At 38.6% G+C, this 20,051-nt stretch overlaps 21 non-coding genes across 21 annotated transcripts; all 21 read right to left on the bottom strand.

Annotated features, from left to right (window-relative positions):
* Positions 1–170: 170 nt before the first annotated feature.
* trnam-cau (transfer RNA methionine (anticodon CAU)) lies at positions 171–243 on the bottom strand. Its single transcript has one exon. It is a non-coding gene; the product is annotated as a tRNA-Met (tRNA).
* A 1,334-nt stretch (positions 244–1,577) lies between these two features.
* Positions 1,578–1,650, bottom strand: trnam-cau (transfer RNA methionine (anticodon CAU)). The gene has a single exon. It is a non-coding gene; the product is annotated as a tRNA-Met (tRNA).
* A 634-nt stretch (positions 1,651–2,284) lies between these two features.
* On the bottom strand, positions 2,285–2,357 carry trnam-cau (transfer RNA methionine (anticodon CAU)). The gene has a single exon. It is a non-coding gene; the product is annotated as a tRNA-Met (tRNA).
* Positions 2,358–4,035: 1,678 nt separating this feature from the next.
* On the bottom strand, positions 4,036–4,108 carry trnam-cau (transfer RNA methionine (anticodon CAU)). Its single transcript has one exon. It is a non-coding gene; the product is annotated as a tRNA-Met (tRNA).
* A 1,688-nt stretch (positions 4,109–5,796) lies between these two features.
* trnam-cau (transfer RNA methionine (anticodon CAU)) lies at positions 5,797–5,869 on the bottom strand. The gene has a single exon. It is a non-coding gene; the product is annotated as a tRNA-Met (tRNA).
* A 638-nt stretch (positions 5,870–6,507) lies between these two features.
* On the bottom strand, positions 6,508–6,580 carry trnam-cau (transfer RNA methionine (anticodon CAU)). The gene has a single exon. It is a non-coding gene; the product is annotated as a tRNA-Met (tRNA).
* A 993-nt stretch (positions 6,581–7,573) lies between these two features.
* trnam-cau (transfer RNA methionine (anticodon CAU)) lies at positions 7,574–7,646 on the bottom strand. Its single transcript has one exon. It is a non-coding gene; the product is annotated as a tRNA-Met (tRNA).
* Positions 7,647–7,930: 284 nt separating this feature from the next.
* Positions 7,931–8,003, bottom strand: trnam-cau (transfer RNA methionine (anticodon CAU)). Its single transcript has one exon. It is a non-coding gene; the product is annotated as a tRNA-Met (tRNA).
* A 278-nt stretch (positions 8,004–8,281) lies between these two features.
* Positions 8,282–8,354, bottom strand: trnam-cau (transfer RNA methionine (anticodon CAU)). Its single transcript has one exon. It is a non-coding gene; the product is annotated as a tRNA-Met (tRNA).
* Positions 8,355–8,637: 283 nt separating this feature from the next.
* On the bottom strand, positions 8,638–8,710 carry trnam-cau (transfer RNA methionine (anticodon CAU)). The gene has a single exon. It is a non-coding gene; the product is annotated as a tRNA-Met (tRNA).
* A 634-nt stretch (positions 8,711–9,344) lies between these two features.
* trnam-cau (transfer RNA methionine (anticodon CAU)) lies at positions 9,345–9,417 on the bottom strand. Its single transcript has one exon. It is a non-coding gene; the product is annotated as a tRNA-Met (tRNA).
* A 1,296-nt stretch (positions 9,418–10,713) lies between these two features.
* On the bottom strand, positions 10,714–10,786 carry trnam-cau (transfer RNA methionine (anticodon CAU)). The gene has a single exon. It is a non-coding gene; the product is annotated as a tRNA-Met (tRNA).
* A 1,329-nt stretch (positions 10,787–12,115) lies between these two features.
* On the bottom strand, positions 12,116–12,188 carry trnam-cau (transfer RNA methionine (anticodon CAU)). Its single transcript has one exon. It is a non-coding gene; the product is annotated as a tRNA-Met (tRNA).
* Positions 12,189–12,829: 641 nt separating this feature from the next.
* Positions 12,830–12,902, bottom strand: trnam-cau (transfer RNA methionine (anticodon CAU)). The gene has a single exon. It is a non-coding gene; the product is annotated as a tRNA-Met (tRNA).
* A 1,340-nt stretch (positions 12,903–14,242) lies between these two features.
* On the bottom strand, positions 14,243–14,315 carry trnam-cau (transfer RNA methionine (anticodon CAU)). Its single transcript has one exon. It is a non-coding gene; the product is annotated as a tRNA-Met (tRNA).
* A 634-nt stretch (positions 14,316–14,949) lies between these two features.
* Positions 14,950–15,022, bottom strand: trnam-cau (transfer RNA methionine (anticodon CAU)). Its single transcript has one exon. It is a non-coding gene; the product is annotated as a tRNA-Met (tRNA).
* A 633-nt stretch (positions 15,023–15,655) lies between these two features.
* trnam-cau (transfer RNA methionine (anticodon CAU)) lies at positions 15,656–15,728 on the bottom strand. The gene has a single exon. It is a non-coding gene; the product is annotated as a tRNA-Met (tRNA).
* Positions 15,729–16,012: 284 nt separating this feature from the next.
* On the bottom strand, positions 16,013–16,085 carry trnam-cau (transfer RNA methionine (anticodon CAU)). The gene has a single exon. It is a non-coding gene; the product is annotated as a tRNA-Met (tRNA).
* A 282-nt stretch (positions 16,086–16,367) lies between these two features.
* On the bottom strand, positions 16,368–16,440 carry trnam-cau (transfer RNA methionine (anticodon CAU)). The gene has a single exon. It is a non-coding gene; the product is annotated as a tRNA-Met (tRNA).
* A 629-nt stretch (positions 16,441–17,069) lies between these two features.
* On the bottom strand, positions 17,070–17,142 carry trnam-cau (transfer RNA methionine (anticodon CAU)). The gene has a single exon. It is a non-coding gene; the product is annotated as a tRNA-Met (tRNA).
* A 283-nt stretch (positions 17,143–17,425) lies between these two features.
* trnam-cau (transfer RNA methionine (anticodon CAU)) lies at positions 17,426–17,498 on the bottom strand. The gene has a single exon. It is a non-coding gene; the product is annotated as a tRNA-Met (tRNA).
* Between the last annotated feature and the right edge of the window lie 2,553 nt (positions 17,499–20,051).

Raw genomic sequence — 20,051 nt, 5'->3', positions numbered from 1 at the left:
AACCCCTGAGACAAAAAGATTGATTTCATTATAAAGTAATACATATCGATATGAACCTTAAGATGTGGTATCCACCTTGACAAAAGTATGTATTGTGTGAAAGTCCAAAACGACAGTGAATTCATTTTCACTTCCATCTTCAGCCAACACTGTCTTTTTAAAAGCTTTGCTGCCCCGTGTGAGGATCGAACTCACGACCTTCAGATTATGAGACTGACGCGCTACCTACTGCGCTAACGAGGCCCTTCTTGTAACATGTCCAAAAATAAGAAAAAAATGTTGATACCGAACTTCAGATTTTGACATTGATGTTGAAACCACCGTGCCAAAATGTATGTATGGTCTGAAATTCTACAACCCCTGAGACAAAAAGATTGATTTCATTCTAAAGTAATACATATCGATATGGACCTTAAGATGTGGTATCCACCTTGACAAAAGTATGTATTGTGTGAAAGTCCAAAATAGCAGTGAATTCATTTTCACCTTCAGCCAACACTGTCTTTGTAAATGCTTTGCTGCCTCGTGTGAGGATCGAGATCACGACCTTCAGATTATGAGACTGACGCGCGACCTACTGCGCTAACGAGGCCCTTCTTGTAAAAATGTCCAAAAATAAGAAAAAAATATCGATACCGAACTTCAGATTTTGACAGTGATGTTGAAACCACCGTGCCAAAATGTATGTATGGTCTGAAATTCTACAACCCCTGAGACAAAAAGATTGATTTCATTCTAAAGTAATACATATCGATATGGACCTTAAGATGTGGTATCCACCTTGACAAAAGTATGTATTGTGTGAAAGTCCAAAATTGCAGTGAATTCATTTTCACCTTCAGGCAACACTGTCTTTGTAAATGCTTTGCTGCCTCGTGTGAGGATCGAGATCACGACCTTCAGATTATGAGACTGACGCGCTACCTACTGCGCTAACGAGGCCCTTCTTGGTAAAAATGTCCAAAAATAAGAAAAAAATATCGATACCGAACTTCAGATTTTGACAGTGATGTTGAAACCACCGTGCCAAAATGTATGTATGGTCTGAAATTCTACAACCCCTGAGACAAAAAGATTGATTTCATTCTAAAGTAATACATATCGATATGGACCTTAAGATGTGGTATCCACCTTGACAAAAGTATGTATTGTGTGAAAGTCCAAAATAGCAGTGAATTCATTTTCACCTTCAGCCAACACTGTCTTTGTAAATGCTTTGCTGCCTCGTGTGAGGATCGAACTCACGACCTTCAGATTATGAGACTGACGCGCGACCTACTGCGCTAACGAGGCCCTTCTTGTAAAAATGTCCAAAAATAAGAAAAAAAATATCGATACCGAACTTCAGATTTTGACAGTGATGTTGAAACCACCGTGCCAAAATGTATGTATGGTCTGAAATTCTACAACCCCTGAGACAAAAAGATTGATTTCATTATAAAGTAATACATATCGATATGAACCTTAAGATGTGGTATCCACCTTGACAAAAGTATGTATTGTGTGAAAGTCCAAAACGACAGTGAATTCATTTTCACTTCCATCTTCAGCCAACACTGTCTTTTTAAAAGATTTGCTGCCCCGTGTGAGGATCGAACTCACGACCTTCAGATTATGAGACTGACGCGCTACCTACTGCGCTAACGAGGCCCTTCTTGGTAACATGTCCAAAAATAAGAAAAAAATATCGATACCGAACTTCAGATTTTGACAGTGATGTTGAAACCACCGTGCCAAAATGTATGTATGGTCTGAAATTCTACAACCCCTGAGACAAAAAGATTGATTTCATTCTAAAGTAATACATATCGATATGGACCTTAAGATGTGGTATCCACCTTGACAAAAGTATGTATTGTGTGAAAGTCCAAAATAGCAGTGAATTCATTTTCACCTTCAGGCAACACTGTCTTTGTAAATGCTTTGCTGCCTCGTGTGAGGATCGAGATCACGACCTTCAGATTATGAGACTGACGCGCGACCTACTGCGCTAACGAGGCCCTTCTTGTAAAAATGTCCAAAAATAAGAAAAAAAATATCGATACCGAACTTCAGATTTTGACAGTGATGTTGAAACCACCGTGCCAAAATGTATGTATGGTCTGAAATTCTACAACCCCTGAGACAAAAAGATTGATTTCATTATAAAGTAATACATATCGATATGAACCTTAAGATGTGGTATCCACCTTGACAAAAGTATGTATTGTGTGAAAGTCCAAAACGACAGTGAATTCATTTTCACTTCCATCTTCAGCCAACACTGTCTTTTTAAAAGCTTTGCTGCCCCGTGTGAGGATCGAACTCACGACCTTCAGATTATGAGACTGACGCGCTACCTACTGCGCTAACGAGGCCCTTCTTGGAAAACATGTCCAAAAATAAGAAAAAAATATCGATACCGAACTTCAGATTTTGACAGTGATGTTGAAACCACCGTGCCAAAATGTATGTATGGTCTGAAATTCTACAACCCCTGAGACAAAAAGATTGATTTCATTATAAAGTAATACATATCGATATGGACCTTAAGATGTGGTATCCACCTTGACAAAAGTATGTATTGTGTGAAAGTCCAAAATAGCAGTGAATTCATTTTCAGCCAACACTGTCTTTGTAAATGCTTTGCTGCCTCGTGTGAGGATCGAGATCACGACCTTCAGATTATGAGACTGACGCGCTACCTACTGCGCTAACGAGGCCCTTCTTTGTAACATGTCCAAAAATAAGAAAAAAAATGTTGATACCGAACTTCAGATTTTGACAGTGATGTTGAAACCACCGTGCCAAAATGTATGTATGGTCTGAAATTCTACAACCCCTGAGACAAAAAGATTGATTTCATTCTAAAGTAATACATATCGATATGGACCTTAAGATGTGGTATCCACCTTGACAAAAGTATGTATTGTGTGAAAGTCCAAAATAGCAGTGAATTCATTTTCACCTTCAGCCAACACTGTCTTTGTAAATGCTTTGCTGCCTCGTGTGAGGATCGAGATCACGACCTTCAGATTATGAGACTGACGCGCTACCTACTGCGCTAACGAGGCCCTTCTTGTAAAAATGTCCAAAAATAAGAAAAAAAAATATCGATACCGAACTTCAGATTTTGACAGTGATGTTGAAACCACCGTGCCAAAATGTATGTATGGTCTGAAATTCTACAACCCCTGAGACAAAAAGATTGATTTCATTCTAAAGTAATACATATCGATATGGACCTTAAGATGTGGTATCCACCTTGACAAAAGTATGTATTGTGTGAAAGTCCAAAAAGCAGTGAATTCATTTTCACCTTCAGCCAACACTGTCTTTGTAAATGCTTTGCTGCCTCGTGTGAGGATCGAATCACGACCTTCAGATTATGAGACTGACGCGCTACCTACTGCGCTAACGAGGCCCTTCTTGTAAAAATGTCCAAAAATAAGAAAAAAAATATGATACCGAACTTCAGATTTTGACAGTGATGTTGAAACCACCGTGCCAAAATGTATGTATGGTCTGAAATTCTACAACCCCTGAGACAAAAAGATTGATTTCATTCTAAAGTAATACATATCGATATGGACCTTAAGATGTGGTATCCACCTTGACAAAAGTATGTATTGTGTGAAAGTCCAAAATAGCAGTGAATTCATTTTCACCTTCAGCCAACACTGTCTTTGTAAATGCTTTGCTGCCTCGTGTGAGGATCGAATCACGACCTTCAGATTATGAGACTGACGCGCGACCTACTGCGCTAACGAGGCCCTTCTTGTAAAAATGTCCAAAAATAAGAAAAAAATATCGATACCGAACTTCAGATTTTGACAGTGATGTTGAAACCACCGTGCCAAAATGTATGTATGGTCTGAAATTCTACAACCCCTGAGACAAAAAGATTGATTTCATTATAAAGTAATACATATCGATATGAACCTTAAGATGTGGTATCCACCTTGACAAAAGTATGTATTGTGTGAAAGTCCAAAACGACAGTGAATTCATTTTCACTTCCATCTTCAGCCAACACTGTCTTTTTAAAAGCTTTGCTGCCCCGTGTGAGGATCGAACTCACGACCTTCAGATTATGAGACTGACGCGCTACCTACTGCGCTAACGAGGCCCTTCTTGGTAACATGTCCAAAAATAAGAAAAAAATATCGATACCGAACTTCAGATTTTGACAGTGATGTTGAAACCACCGTGCCAAAATGTATGTATGGTCTGAAATTCTACAACCCCTGAGACAAAAAGATTGATTTCATTATAAAGTAATACATATCGATATGGACCTTAAGATGTGGTATCCACCTTGACGAAAGTATGTATTGTGTGAAAGTCCAAAATAGCAGTGAATTCATTTTCACCTTCAGCCAACACTGTCTTTGTAAATGCTTTGCTGCCTCGTGTGAGGATCGAATCACGACCTTCAGATTATGAGACTGACGCGCTACCTACTGCGCTAACGAGGCCCTTCTTGTAAAAATGTCCAAAAATAAGAAAAAAATATCGATACCGAACTTCAGATTTTGACAGTGATGTTGAAACCACCGTGCCAAAATCTATGTATGGTCTGAAATTCTACAACCCCTGAGACAAAAAGATTGATTTCATTATAAAGTAATACATATCGATATGAACCTTAAGATGTGGTATCCACCTTGACAAAAGTATGTATTGTGTGAAAGTCCAAAACGACAGTGAATTAATTTTCACTTCATCTTCAGCCAACACTGTCTTTGTAAATGCTTTGCTGCCTCGTGTGAGGATCGAGATCACGACCTTCAGATTATGAGACTGACGCGCGACCTACTGCGCTAACGAGGCCCTTCTTGTAAAAATGTCCAAAAATAAGAAAAAAAATATCGATACCGAACTTCAGATTTTGACAGTGATGTTGAAACCACCGTGCCAAAATGTATGTATGGTCTGAAATTCTACAACCCCTGAGACAAAAAGATTGATTTCATTATAAAGTAATACATATCGATATGAACCTTAAGATGTGGTATCCACCTTGACAAAAGTATGTATTGTGTGAAAGTCCAAAACGACAGTGAATTCATTTTCACTTCCATCTTCAGCCAACACTGTCTTTTTAAAAGCTTTGCTGCCCCGTGTGAGGATCGAACTCACGACCTTCAGATTATGAGACTGACGCACTAACTACTGCTCTAATGAGGCCCTTCTTGGTAACCTGTCCAAAAATAAGAAAAAAAATGTTGATACCGAACTTCAGATTTTGACAGTGATGTTGAAACCACCGTGCCAAAATGTATGTATGGTCTGAAATTCTACACCCCTGAGACAAAAAGATTGATTTCTTTCTAAAGTAATACATATCGATATGGACCTTAAGATGTGGTATCCACCTTGACGAAAGTATGTATTGTGTGAAAGTCCAAAATAGCAGTGAATTCATTTTCACCTTCAGCCAACACTGTCTTTGTAAATGCTTTGCTGCCTCGTGTGAGGATCGAGATCACGACCTTCAGATTATGAGACTGACGCGCTACCTACTGCTCTAACGAGGGCCTTCTTGGAAAAATGTCCAAAAATAAGAAAAAAATATCGATACCGAACTTCAGATTTTGACAGTGATGTTGAAACCACCGTGCCAAAATGTATGTATGGTCTGAAATTCTACAACCCCTGAGACAAAAAGATTGATTTCATTATAAAGTAATACATATCGATATGAACCTTAAGATGTGGTATCCACCTTGACAAAAGTATGTATTGTGTGAAAGTCCAAAATAGCAGTGAATTCATTTTCACCTTCAGCCAACACTGTCTTTGTAAATGCTTTGCTGCCTCGTGTGAGGATCGAACTCACGACCTTCAGATTATGAGACTGACGCGCTACCTACTGCGCTAACAAGGCCATTCTTGTAAAAATGTCCAAAAATAAGAAAAAAAATATCGATACCGAACTTCAGATTTTGACAGTGATGTTGAAACCACCGTGCCAAAATGTATGTATGGTCTGAAATTCTACAACCCCTGAGACAAAAAGATTGATTTCATTATAAAGTAATACATATCGATATGGACCTTAAGATGTGGTATCCACCTTGACAAAAGTATGTATTGTGTGAAAGTCCAAAACGACAGTGAATTCATTTTCACTTCCATCTTCAGCCAACACTGTCTTTGTAAATGCTTTGCTGCTTCGTGTGAGGATCGAGATCACGACCTTCAGATTATGAGACTGACGCGCTACCTACTGCGCTAACGAGGCCCTTCTTGTAAAAATGTCCAAAAATAAGAAAAAAAATATCGATACCGAACTTCAGATTTTGACAGTGATGTTGAAACCACCGTGCCAAAATGTATGTATGGTCTGAAATTCTACAACCCCTGAGACAAAAAGATTGATTTCATTATAAAGTAATACATATCGATATGAACCTTAAGATGTGGTATCCACCTTGACGAAAGTATGTATTGTGTGAAAGTCCAAAATAGACAGTGAATTCATTTTCACATCTTCAGCCAACACTGTCTTTGTAAATGCTTTGCTGCCTCGTGTGAGGATCGAACTCACGACCTTCAGATTATGAGACTGACGCGCTACCTACTGCGCTAACGAGGCCCTTCTTGGAAAAATGTCCAAAAATAAGAAAAAAAATATCGATACCGAACTTCAGATTTTGACAGTGATGTTGAAACCACCGTGCCAAAATGTATGTATGGTCTGAAATTCTACAACCCCTGAGACAAAAAGATTGATTTCATTATAAAGTAATACATATCGATATGAACCTTAAGATGTGGTATCCACCTTGACAAAAGTATGTATTGTGTGAAAGTCCAAAACGACAGTGAATTCATTTTCACTTCCATCTTCAGCCAACACTGTCTTTTTAAAAGCTTTGCTGCCCCGTGTGAGGATCGAACTCACAACCTTCAGATCATGAGACTGACACGCTACCTACTGCGCTAACGAGGCCCTTCTTGGTAACATGTCCAAAAATAAGAAAAAAAATAGTGATACCAAACTTCAGATTTTGACAGTGATGTTGAAACCACCGTGCCAAAATGTATGTATGGTCTGAAATTCTACAACCCATGAGACAAAAAGATTAATTTCATTCTAAAGTAATACATATCGATATGAACCTTAAGATGTGGTATCCACCTTGACAAAAGTATGTATTGTGTGAAAGTCCAAAATAGCAGTGAATTCATTTTTTCACCTTCAGCCAACACTGTCTTTGTAAATGCTTTGCTGCCTCGTGTGAGGATCGAGATCACGACCTTCAGATTATGAGACTGACGCGCGACCTACTGCGCTAACGAGGCCCTTCTTGTAAAAATGTCCAAAAATAAGAAAAAAATATCGATACCGAACTTCAGATTTTGACAGTGATGTTGAAACCACCGTGCCAAAATGTATGTATGGTCTGAAATTCTACAACCCCTGAGACAAAAAGATTGATTTCATTATAAAGTAATACATATCGATATGAACCTTAAGATGTGGTATCCACCTTGACAAAAGTATGTATTGTGTGAAAGTCCAAAACGACAGTGAATTCATTTTCACTTCCATCTTCAGCCAACACTGTCTTTTTAAAAGCTTTGCTGCCCCGTGTGAGGATCGAACTCACGACCTTCAGATTATGAGACTGACGCGCTACCTACTGCGCTAACGAGGCCCTTCTTGGAAAAATGTCCAAAAATAAGAAAAAAAATATCGATACCGAACTTCAGATTTTGACAGTGATGTTGAAACCACCGTGCCAAAATCTATGTATGGTCTGAAATTCTACAACCCCTGAGACAAAAAGATTGATTTCATTATAAAGTAATACATATCGATATGAACCTTAAGATGTGGTATCCACCTTGACAAAAGTATGTATTGTGTGAAAGTCCAAAACGACAGTGAATTCATTTTCACTTCCATCTTCAGCCAACACTGTCTTTTTAAAAGCTTTGCTGCCCCGTGTGAGGATCGAACTCACGACCTTCAGATTATGAGACTGACGCGCTACCTACTGCGCTAACGAGGCCCTTCTTGGTAACATGTCCAAAAATAAGAAAAAAAATGTTGATACCGAACTTCAGATTTTGACAGTGATGTTGAAACCACCGTGCCAAAATGTATGTATGGTCTGAAATTCTACAACCCCTGAGACAAAAAGATTGATTTCATTCTAAAGTAATACATATCGATATGGACCTTAAGATGTGGTATCCACCTTGACAAAAGTATGTATTGTGTGAAAGTCCAAAATAGCAGTGAATTCATTTTCACCTTCAGCCAACACTGTCTTTGTAAATGCTTTGCTGCCTCGTGTGAGGATCGAACTCACGACCTTCAGATTATGAGACTGACGCGCTACCTACTGCGCTAACGAGGCCCTTCTTGTAAAAATGTCCAAAAATAAGAAAAAAATATCGATACCGAACTTCAGATTTTGACAGTGATGTTGAAACCACCGTGCCAAAATGTATGTATGGTCTGAAATTCTACAACCCCTGAGACAAAAAGATTGATTTCATTATAAAGTAATACATATCGATATGAACCTTAAGATGTGGTATCCACCTTGACAAAAGTATGTATTGTGTGAAAGTCCAAAACGACAGTGAATTCATTTTCACTTCCATCTTCAGCCAACACTGTCTTTTTAAAAGCTTTGCTGCCCCGTGTGAGGATCGAACTCACGACCTTCAGATTATGAGACTGACGCGCTACCTACTGCGCTAACGAGGCCCTTCTTGGTAAAATGTCCAAAAATAAGAAAAAAATATCGATACCGAACTTCAGATTTTGACAGTGATGTTGAAACCACCGTGCCAAAATGTATGTATGGTCTGAAATTCTACAACCCCTGAGACAAAAAAATTGATTTCATTCTAAAGTAATACATAACGATATGGACCTTAAGATGTGGTATCCACCTTGACGAAAGTATGTATTGTGTGAAAGTCCAAAATAGCAGTGAATTCATTTTCACCTTCAGGCAACACTGTCTTTGTAAATGCTTTGCTGCCTCGTGTGAGGATCGAGATCACGACCTTCAGATTATGAGACTGACGCGCTACCTACTGCGCTAACGAGGCCCTTCTCGGAAAAATGTCCAAAAATAAGAAAAAAAATATCGATACCGAACTTCAGATTTTGACAGTGATGTTGAAACCACCGTGCCAAAATGTATGTATGGTCTGAAATTCTACAACCCCTGAGACAAAAAGATTGATTTCATTATAAAGTAATACATATCGATATGAACCTTAAGATGTGGTATCCACCTTGACAAAAGTATGTATTGTGTGAAAGTCCAAAACGACAGTGAATTCATTTTCACTTCCATCTTCAGCCAACACTGTCTTTTTAAAAGCTTTGCTGCCCCGTGTGAGGATCGAACTCACGACCTTCAGATTATGAGACTGACGCGCTACCTACTGCGCTAACGAGGCCCTTCTTGGAAAAATGTCCAAAAATAAGAAAAAAAATATCGATACCGAACTTCAGATTTTGACAGTGATGTTGAAACCACCGTGCCAAAATGTATGTATGGTCTGAAATTCTACAACCCCTGAGACAAAAAGATTGATTTCATTCTAAAGTAATACATATCGATATGGACCTTAAGATGTGGTATCCACCTTGACAAAAGTATGTATTGTGTGAAAGTCCAAAATAGCAGTGAATTCATTTTCACCTTCAGCCAACACTGTCTTTGTAAATGCTTTGCTGCCTCGTGTGAGGATCGAATCACGACCTTCAGATTATGAGACTGACGCGCTACCTACTGCGCTAACGAGGCCCTTCTTGTAAAAATGTCCAAAAATAAGAAAAAAATATCGATACCGAAATTCAGATTTTGACAGTGATGTTGAAACCACCGTGCCAAAATCTATGTATGGTCTGAAATTCTACAACCCCTGAGACAAAAAGATTGATTTCATTATAAAGTAATACATATCGATATGAACCTTAAGATGTGGTATCCACCTTGACAAAAGTATGTATTGTGTGAAAGTCCAAAACGACAGTGAATTCATTTTCACTTCCATCTTCAGCCAACACTGTCTTTTTAAAAGCTTTGCTGCCCCGTGTGAGGATCGAACTCACGACCTTCAGATTATGAGACTGACGCGTACCTACTGCGCTAACGAGGCCCTTCTTGGTAACATGTCCAAAAATAAGAACTTCAGATTTTGACAGTGATGTTGAAACCACCGTGCCAAAATGTATGTATCTGAAATTCTACAACCCCTGAGACAAAAAGATTGATTTCATTCTAAAGTAATACATATCGATATGGACCTTAAGATTTTGACAAAAGTATGTATTGTGTGAAAGTCCAAAATAGCAGTGAATTCATTTTCACCTTCACAACACTGTCTTTGTAAATGCTTTGCTGCCTCGTGTGAGGATCGAATCACGACCTTCAGATTATGAGACTGACCTACTGCGCTAACGAGGCCCTTCTTGGAAAAATGTCCAAAAATAAGAAAAAAATATCGATACCGAACTTCAGATTTTGACAGTGATGTTGAAACCACCGTGCCAAAATGTATGTATGGTCTGAAATTCTACAACCCCTGAGACAAAAAGATTGATTTCATTATAAAGTAATACATATCGATATGAACCTTAAGATGTGGTATCCACCTTGACAAAAGTATGTATTGTGTGAAAGTCCAAAACGACAGTGAATTCATTTTCACTTCCATCTTCAGCCAACACTGTCTTTTTAAAAGCTTTGCTGCCCCGTGTGAGGATCGAACTCACGACCTTCAGATTATGAGACTGACGCGCTACCTACTGCGCTAACGAGGCCCTTCTTGGAAAAATGTCCAAAAATAAGAAAAAAAATATCGATACCGAACTTCAGATTTTGACAGTGATGTTGAAACCACCGTGCCAAAATCTATGTATGGTCTGAAATTCTACAACCCCTGAGACAAAAAGATTGATTTCATTATAAAGTAATACATATCGATATGGACCTTAAGATGTGGTATCCACCTTGACAAAAGTATGTATTGTGTGAAAGTCCAAAATAGCAGTGAATTCATTTTCACCTTCAGCCAACACTGTCTTTGTAAATGCTTTGCTGCCTCGTGTGAGGATCGAGATCACGACCTTCAGATTATGAGACTGACGCGCTACCTACTGCGCTAACGAGGCCCTTCTTGTAAAAATGTCCAAAAATAAGAAAAAAAAGTTGATACCAAACTTCAGATTTTGACAGTGATGTTGAAACCACCGTGCCAAAATGTATGTATGGTCTGAAATTCTACAACCCCTGAGACAAAAAGATTGATTTCATTATAAAGTAATACATATCGATATGAACCTTAAGATGTGGTATCCACCTTGACAAAAGTATGTATTGTGTGAAAGTCCAAAATAGCAGTGAATTCATTTTCACCTTCAGCCAACACTGTCTTTGTAAATGCTTTGCTGCCTCGTGTGAGGATCGAATCACGACCTTCAGATTATGAGACTGACGCGCTACCTACTGCGCTAACGAGGCCCTTCTTGGTAAAAATGTCCAAAAATAAGAAAAAAAATATCGATACCGAACTTCAGATTTTGACAGTGATGTTGAAACCACCGTGCCAAAATGTATGTATGGTCTGAAATTCTACAACCCCTGAGACAAAAAGATTGATTTCATTATAAAGTAATACATATCGATATGGACCTTAAGATGTGGTATCCACCTTGACAAAAGTATGTATTGTGTGAAAGTCCAAAACGACAGTGAATTCATTTTCACCTTCAGCCAACACTGTCTTTGTAAATGCATTGCTGCCTCGTGTGTTGATCGAGATCACGACCTTCAGATTATGAGACTGACGCGCTACCTACTGCTCTAACGAGGGCCTTCTTGGAAAAATGTCCAAAAATAAGAAAAAAAAGTTGATACCGAACTTCAGATTTTGACAGTGATGTTGAAACCACCGTGCCAAAATCTATGTATGGTCTGAAATTCTACAACCCCTGAGACAAAAAGATTGATTTCATTCTAAAGTAATACATATCGATATGGACCTGAAGATGTGGTATCCACCTTGACAAAAGTATGTATTGTGTGAAAGTCCAAAATAGCAGTGAATTCATTTTCACCTTCAGCCAACACTGTCTTTGTAAATGCTTTGCTGCCTCGTGTGAGGATCGAACTCACGACCTTCAGATTATGAGACTGACGCGCTACCTACTGCGCTAACGAGGCCCTTCTTGTAAAAATGTCCAAAAATAAGAAAAAAAATATCGATACCGAAATTCAGATTTTGACAGTGATGTTGAAACCACCGTGCCAAAATCTATGTATGGTCTGAAATTCTACAACCCCTGAGACAAAAAGATTGATTTCATTATAAAGTAATACATATCGATATGAACCTTAAGATGTGGTATCCACCTTGACAAAAGTATGTATTGTGTGAAAGTCCAAAACGACAGTGAATTCATTTTCACTTCCATCTTCAGCCAACACTGTCTTTGTAAATGCTTTGCTGCCTCGTGTGAGGATCGAGATCACGACCTTCAGATTATGAGACTGACGAGCGACCTACTGCGCTAACGAGGCCATTCTTGGAAAAATGTCCAAAAATAAGAAAAAAAATATCGATACCGAACTTCAGATTTTGACAGTGATGTTGAAACCACCGTGCCAAAATGTATGTATGGTCTGAAATTCTACAACCCCTGAGACAAAAAGATTGATTTCATTATAAAGTAATACATATCGATATGAACCTTAAGATGTGGTATCCACCTTGACAAAAGTATGTATTGTGTGAAAGTCCAAAACGACAGTGAATTCATTTTCACTTCCATCTTCAGCCAACACTGTCTTTTTAAAAGCTTTGCTGCCCCGTGTGAGGATCGAACTCACGACCTTCAGATTATGAGACTGACGCGCTACCTACTGCGCTAACGAGGCCCTTCTTGGAAAAATGTCCAAAAATAAGAAAAAAAATATCGATACCGAACTTCAGATTTTGACAGTGATGTTGAAACCACCGTGCCAAAATGTATGTATGGTCTGAAATTCTACAACCCCTGAGACAAAAAGATTGATTTCATTATAAAGTAATACATATCGATATGGACCTTAAGATGTGGTATCCACCTTGACAAAAGTATGTATTGTGTGAAAGTCCAAAATAGCAGTGAATTCATTTTCACCTTCAGCCAACACTGTCTTTGTAAATGCTTTGCTGCCTCGTGTGAGGATCGAACGCACGACCTTCAGATTATGAGACTGACGCGCTACCTACTGCGCTAACGAGGCCCTTCTCTGAAAAATGTCCAAAAATAAGAAAAAAAATATCGATACCGAACTTCAGATTTTGACAGTGATGTTGAAACCACCGTGCCAAAATGTATGTATGGTCTGAAATTCTACAACCGCTGAGACAAAAAGATTGATTTCATTATGAAGTAATACATATCGATATGAACCTTAAGATGTGGTATCCACCTTGACAAAAGTATGTATTGTGTGAAAGTCCAAAATAGCAGTGAATTCATTTTCACCTTCAGCCAACACTGTCTTTGTAAATGCTTTGCTGCCTCGTGTGAGGATCGAGACTCACGACCTTCAGATTATGAGACTGACGCGCTACCTACTGCGCTAACGAGGCCCTTCTTGTAAAAATGTCCAAAAATAAGAAAAAAATATCGATACCGAACTTCAGATTTTGACAGTGATGTTGAAACCACCGTGCCAAAATGTATGTATGGTCTGAAATTCTACAACCCCTGAGACAAAAAGATTGATTTCATTATAAAGTAATACATATCGATATGAACCTTAAGATGTGGTATCCACCTTGACAAAAGTATGTATTGTGTGAAAGTCCAAAACGACAGTGAATTCATTTTTACTTCCATCTTCAGCCAACACTGTCTTTTTAAATACTTTGCTGCCTCGTGTGAGGATCGAACTCACGACCTTCAGATTATGAGACTGACGTGCGAACTACTGCGCTAACGAGGCCCTTCTTGTAAAAATGTCCAAAAATAAGAAAAAAATATCGATACCGAACTTCAGATTTTGACAGTGATGTTGAAACCACCGTGCCAAAATGTATGTATGGTCTGAAATTCTACACCCCTGAGACAAAAAGATTGATTTCATTATAAAGTAATACATATCGATATGAACCTTAAGATGTGGTATCCACCTTGACAAAAGTATGTATTGTGTGAAAGTCCAAAATACAGTGAATTCATTTTCACTTCCATCTTCAGCCAACACTGTCTTTGTAAATGCTTTGCTGCCTCGTGTGAGGATCGAACTCACGACCTTCAGATTATGAGACTGACGCGCTACCTACTGCGCTAACGAGGCCCTTCTTGTAAAAATGTCCAAAAATAAGAAAAAAAATATCGATACCGAAATTCAGATTTTGACAGTGATGTTGAAACCACCGTGCCAAAATCTATGTATGGTCTGAAATTCTACAACCCCTGAGACAAAAAGATTGATTTCATTCTAAAGTAATACATATCGATATGGACCTTAAGATGTGGTATCCACCTTGACAAAAGTATGTATTGTGTGAAAGTCCAAAATAGCAGTGAATTCATTTTCACCTTCAGCCAACACTGTCTTTGTAAATGCTTTGCTGCCTCGTGTGAGGATCGAGATCACGACCTTCAGATTATGAGACTGACGCGCTACCTACTGCGCTAACGAGGCCCTTCTTGTAAAAATGTCCAAAAATAAGAAAAAAATATCGATACCGAACTTCAGATTTTGACAGTGATGTTGAAACCACCGTGCCAAAATCTATGTATGGTCTGAAATTCTACAACCCCTGAGACAAAAAGATTGATTTCATTATAAAGTAATACATATCGATATGAACCTTAAGATGTGGTATCCACCTTGACAAAAGTATGTATTGTGTGAAAGTCCAAAACGACAGTGAATTCATTTTCACTTCCATCTTCAGCCAACACTGTCTTTTTAAAAGCTTTGCTGCCCCGTGTGAGGATCGAACTCACGACCTTCAGATTATGAGACTGACGCGCTACCTACTGCGCTAACGAGGCCCTTCTTGGAAAAATGTCCAAAAATAAGAAAAAAATATCGATACCGAACTTCAGATTTTGACAGTGATGTTGAAACCACCGTGCCAAAATCTATGTATGGTCTGAAATTCTACAACCCCTGAGACAAAAAGATTGATTTCATTATAAAGTAATACATATCGATATGGACCTTAAGATGTGGTATCCACCTTGACAAAAGTATGTATTGTGTGAAAGTCCAAAATAGCAGTGAATTCATTTTCACTTCACCTTCAGTCAACACTGTCTTTGTAAATGCTTTGCTGCCTCGTGTGAGGATCGAGATCACGACCTTCAGATTATGAGACTGACGCGCGACCTACTGCGCTAACGAGGCCCTTCTTGTAAAAATGTCCAAAAATAAGAAAAAAAATATCGATACCGAACTTCAGATTTTGACAGTGATGTTGAAACCACCGTGCCAAAATGTATGTATGGTCTGAAATTCTACAACCCCTGAGACAAAAAGATTGATTTCATTCTAAAGTAATACATATCGATATGGACCTTAAGATGTGGTATCCACCTTGACAAAAGTATGTATTGTGTGAAAGTCCAAAACGACAGTGAATTCATTTTCACCTTCAGCCAACACTGTCTTTTTAAAAGCTTTGCTGCCCCGTGTGAGGATCGAACTCACGACCTTCAGATTATGAGACTGACGCGCTACCTACTGCGCTAACGAGGCCCTTCTTGTAAAAATGTCCAAAAATAAGAAAAAAAATATCGATACCGAACTTCAGATTTTGACAGTGATGTTGAAACCACCGTGCCAAAATGTATGTATGGTCTGAAATTCTACAACCCCTGAGACAAAAAGATTGATTTCATTATAAAGTAATACATATCGATATGAACCTTAAGATGTGGTATCCACCTTGACAAAAGTATGTATTGTGTGAAAGTCCAAAACGACAGTGAATTCATTTTCACTTCCATCTTCAGCCAACACTGTCTTTTTAAAAGCTTTGCTGCCCCGTGTGAGGATCGAACTCACGACCTTCAGATTATGAGACTGACGCGCTACCTACTGCGCTAACGAGGCCCTTCTTGGAAAATGTCCAAAAATAAGAAAAAAATATCGATACCGAACTTCAGATTTTGACAGTGATGTTGAAACCACCGTGCCAAAATCTATGTATGGTCTGAAATTCTACAACCCCTGAGACAAAAAGATTGATTTCATTATAAAGTAATACATATCGATATGAACCTTAAGATGTGGTATCCACCTTGACAAAAGTATGTATTGTGTGAAAGTCCAAAACGACAGTGAATTCATTTTCACTTCCATCTTCAGCCAACACTGTCTTTTTAAAAGCTTTGCTGCCCCGTGTGAGGATCGAACTCACGACCTTCAGATTATGAGACTGACGCGCTACCTACTGCGCTAACGAGGCCCTTCTTGGAAAAATGTCCAAAAATAAGAAAAAAAATATCGATACCGAACTTCAGATTTTGACAGTGATGTTGAAACCACCGTGCCAAAATGAATGTATGGTCTGAAATTCTACAACCCCTGAGACAAAAAGATTGATTTCATTCTAAAGTAATACATATCGATATGAACCTTAAGATGTGGTATCCACCTTGACGAAAGTATGTATTGTGTGAAAGTCCAAAATAGCAGTGAACTCATTTTCAGCCAACACTGTCTTTGTAAATGCTTTGCTGCCTCGTGTGAGGATCGAGATCACGACCTTCAGATTATGAGACTGACGCGCGACCTACTGCGCTAACGAGGCCCTTCTGGTAAAAATGTCCAAAAATAAGAAAAAAAATATCGATACCGAACTTCAGATTTTGACAGTGATGTTGAAACCACCGTGCCAAAATGTATGTATGGTCTGAAATTCTACAACCCCTGAGACAAAAAGATTGATTTCATTCTAAAGTAATACATATCGATATGGACCTTAAGATGTGGTATCCACCTTGACAAAAGTATGTATTGTGTGAAAGTCCAAAACGACAGTGAATTCATTTTCACTTCCATCTTCAGCCAACACTGTCTTTGTAAATGCTTTGCTGCCCCGTGTGAGGATCGAACTCACGACCTTCAGATTATGAGACTGACGCGCTACCTACTGCGCTAACGAGGCCCTTCTTGGAAAAATGTCCAAAAATAAGAAAAAAATATCGATACCGAACTTCAGATTTTGACAGTGATGTTGAAACCACCGTGCCAAAATCTATGTATGGTCTGAAATTCTACAACCCCTGAGACAAAAAGATTGATTTCATTATAAAGTAATACATATCGATATGGACCTTTAGATGTGGTATCCACCTTGACAAAAGTATGTATTGTGTGAAAGTCCAAAACGACAGTGAATTCATTTTCACTTCCATCTTCAGCCAACACTGTCTTTTTAAAAGCTTTGCTGCCCCGTGTGAGGATCGAACTCACGACCTTCAGATTATGAGACTGACGCGCTACCTACTGCGCTAACGAGGCCCTTCTTGGAAAAATGTCCAAAAATAAGAAAAAAATATCGATACCGAACTTCAGATTTTGACAGTGATGTTGAAACCACCGTGCCAAAATCTATGTATGGTCTGAAATTCTACAACCCCTGAGACAAAAAGATTGATTTCATTATAAAGTAATACATATCGATATGGACCTTTAGATGTGGTATCCACCTTGACAAAAGTATGTATTGTGTGAAAGTCCAAAACGACAGTGAATTCATTTTTACTTCCATCTTCAGCCAACACTGTCTTTTTAGAAGCTTTGCTGCCCCGTGTGAGGATTAAACTCACGACCTTCAGATTATGAGACTGACGCGCTACCTACTGCGCTAACGAGGCCCTCCTTGGAAAAATATCCAAAAATAAGAAAAAAAATATCGATACCGAACTTCAGATTTTGACAGTGATGTTGAAACCACCGTGCCAAAATCTATGTATGGTCTGAAATTCTACAACCCCTGAGACAAAAAGATTGATTTCATTCTAAAGTAATACATATCGATATGGACCTTAAGATGTGGTATCCACCTTGACGAAAGTATGTATTGTGTGAAAGTCCAAAATAGCAGTGAATTCATTTTCACCTTCAGCCAACACTGTCTTTGTAAATGCTTTGCTGCCTCGTGTGAGGATCGAGATCACGACCTTCAGATTATGAGACTGACGCGCGACCTACTGCGCTAACGAGGCCCTTCTTGTAAAAATGTCCAAAAATAAGAAAAAAAATATCGATACCGAACTTCAGATTTTGACAGTGATGTTGAAACCACCGTGCCAAAATGTATGTATGGTCTGAAATTCTACAACCCCTGAGACAAAAAGATTGATTTCATTATAAAGTAATACATATCGATATGAACCTTAAGATGTGGTATCCACCTTGACAAAAGTATGTATTGTGTGAAAGTCCAAAACGACAGTGAATTCATTTTCACTTCCATCTTCAGCCAACACTGTCTTTTTAAAAGCTTTGCTGCCCGTGTGAGGATCGAACTCACGACCTTCAGATTATGAGACTGACGCGCTACCTACTGCGCTAACGAGGCCCTTCTTGTAAAATGTCCAAAAATAAGAAAAAAATATTGATACCGAACTTCAGATTTTGACAGTGATGTTGAAACCACCGTGCCAAAATGTATGTATGGTCTGAAATTCTACAACCCCTGAGACAAAAAGATTGATTTCATTCTAAAGTAATACATATCGATATGGACCTTAAGATGTGGTATCCACCTTGACAAAAGTATGTATTGTGTGAAAGTCCAAAATAGCAGTGAATTCATTTTCACATCTTCAGCCAACACTGTCTTTGTAAATGCATTGCTGCCTCGTGTGAGGATCGAGATCACGACCTTCAGATTATGAGACTGACGCGCGACCTACTGCGCTAACGAGGCCCTTCTTGTAAAAATGTCCAAAAATAAGAAAAAAATATCGATACCGAACTTCAGATTTTGACAGTGATGTTGAAACCACCGTGCCAAAATGTATGTATGGTCTGAAATTCTACAACCCCTGAGACAAAAAGATTGATTTCATTATAAAGTAATACATATCGATATGAACCTTAAGATGTGGTATCCACCTTGACAAAAGTATGTATTGTGTGAAAGTCCAAAACGACAGTGAATTCATTTTCACTTCCATCTTCAGCCAACACTGTCTTTTTAAAGGCTTTGCTGCCCCGTGTGAGGATCGAACTCACGACCTTCAGATTATGAGATTGACGTACTACCTACTGCGCTAACGAGGCCCTTCTTGGTAACATGTCCAAAAATAAGAAAAAAAATATCGATACCGAACTTCAGATTTTGACAGTGATGTTGAAACCACCGTGCCAAAATGTATGTATGGTCTGAAATTCTACAACCCCTGAGACAAAAAGATTGATTTCATTCTAAAGTAATACATAACGATATGGACCTTAAGATGTGGTATCCACCTTGACGAAAGTATGTATTGTGTGAAAGTCCAAAATTGCAGTGAATTCATTTTTCACCTTCAGGCAACACTGTCTTTGTAAATGCTTTGCTGCCTCGTGTGAGGATGAGATCACGACCTTCAGATTATGAGACTGACGCGCTACCTACTGCGCTAACTAGGCCCTTCTTGGAAAAATGTCCAAAAATAAGAAAAAAAATATTGATACGGAACTTCAGATTTTGACAGTGATGTTGAAACCACCGTGCCAAAATGTATGTATGTTCTGAAATTCTACAACCCCTGAGACAAAAAGATTGATTTCATTCTAAAGTAATACATAACGATATGGACCTTAAGATGTGGTATCCACCTTGACGAAAGTATGTATTGTGTGAAAGTCCAAAATAGCAGTGAATTCATTTTCACCTTCAGGCAACACTGTCTTTGTAAATGCTTTGCTGCCTCGTGTGAGGATCGAGATCACGACCTTCAGATTATGAGGTGATGTTGAAACCACCGTGCCAAAATGTATGTATGGTCTGAAATTCTCAACCCCTGAGACAAAAAGATTGATTTCATTCTAAAGTAATACATATCGATATGAACCTTAAGA

The sequence above is a fragment of the Oncorhynchus masou genome, unplaced genomic scaffold, assembly GCF_036934945.1.
Source record: "Oncorhynchus masou masou isolate Uvic2021 unplaced genomic scaffold, UVic_Omas_1.1 unplaced_scaffold_1054, whole genome shotgun sequence".
NCBI lineage: Eukaryota > Metazoa > Chordata > Actinopteri > Salmoniformes > Salmonidae > Oncorhynchus > Oncorhynchus masou.
This window is presented reverse-complemented; position numbering and strand designations above follow the sequence as displayed.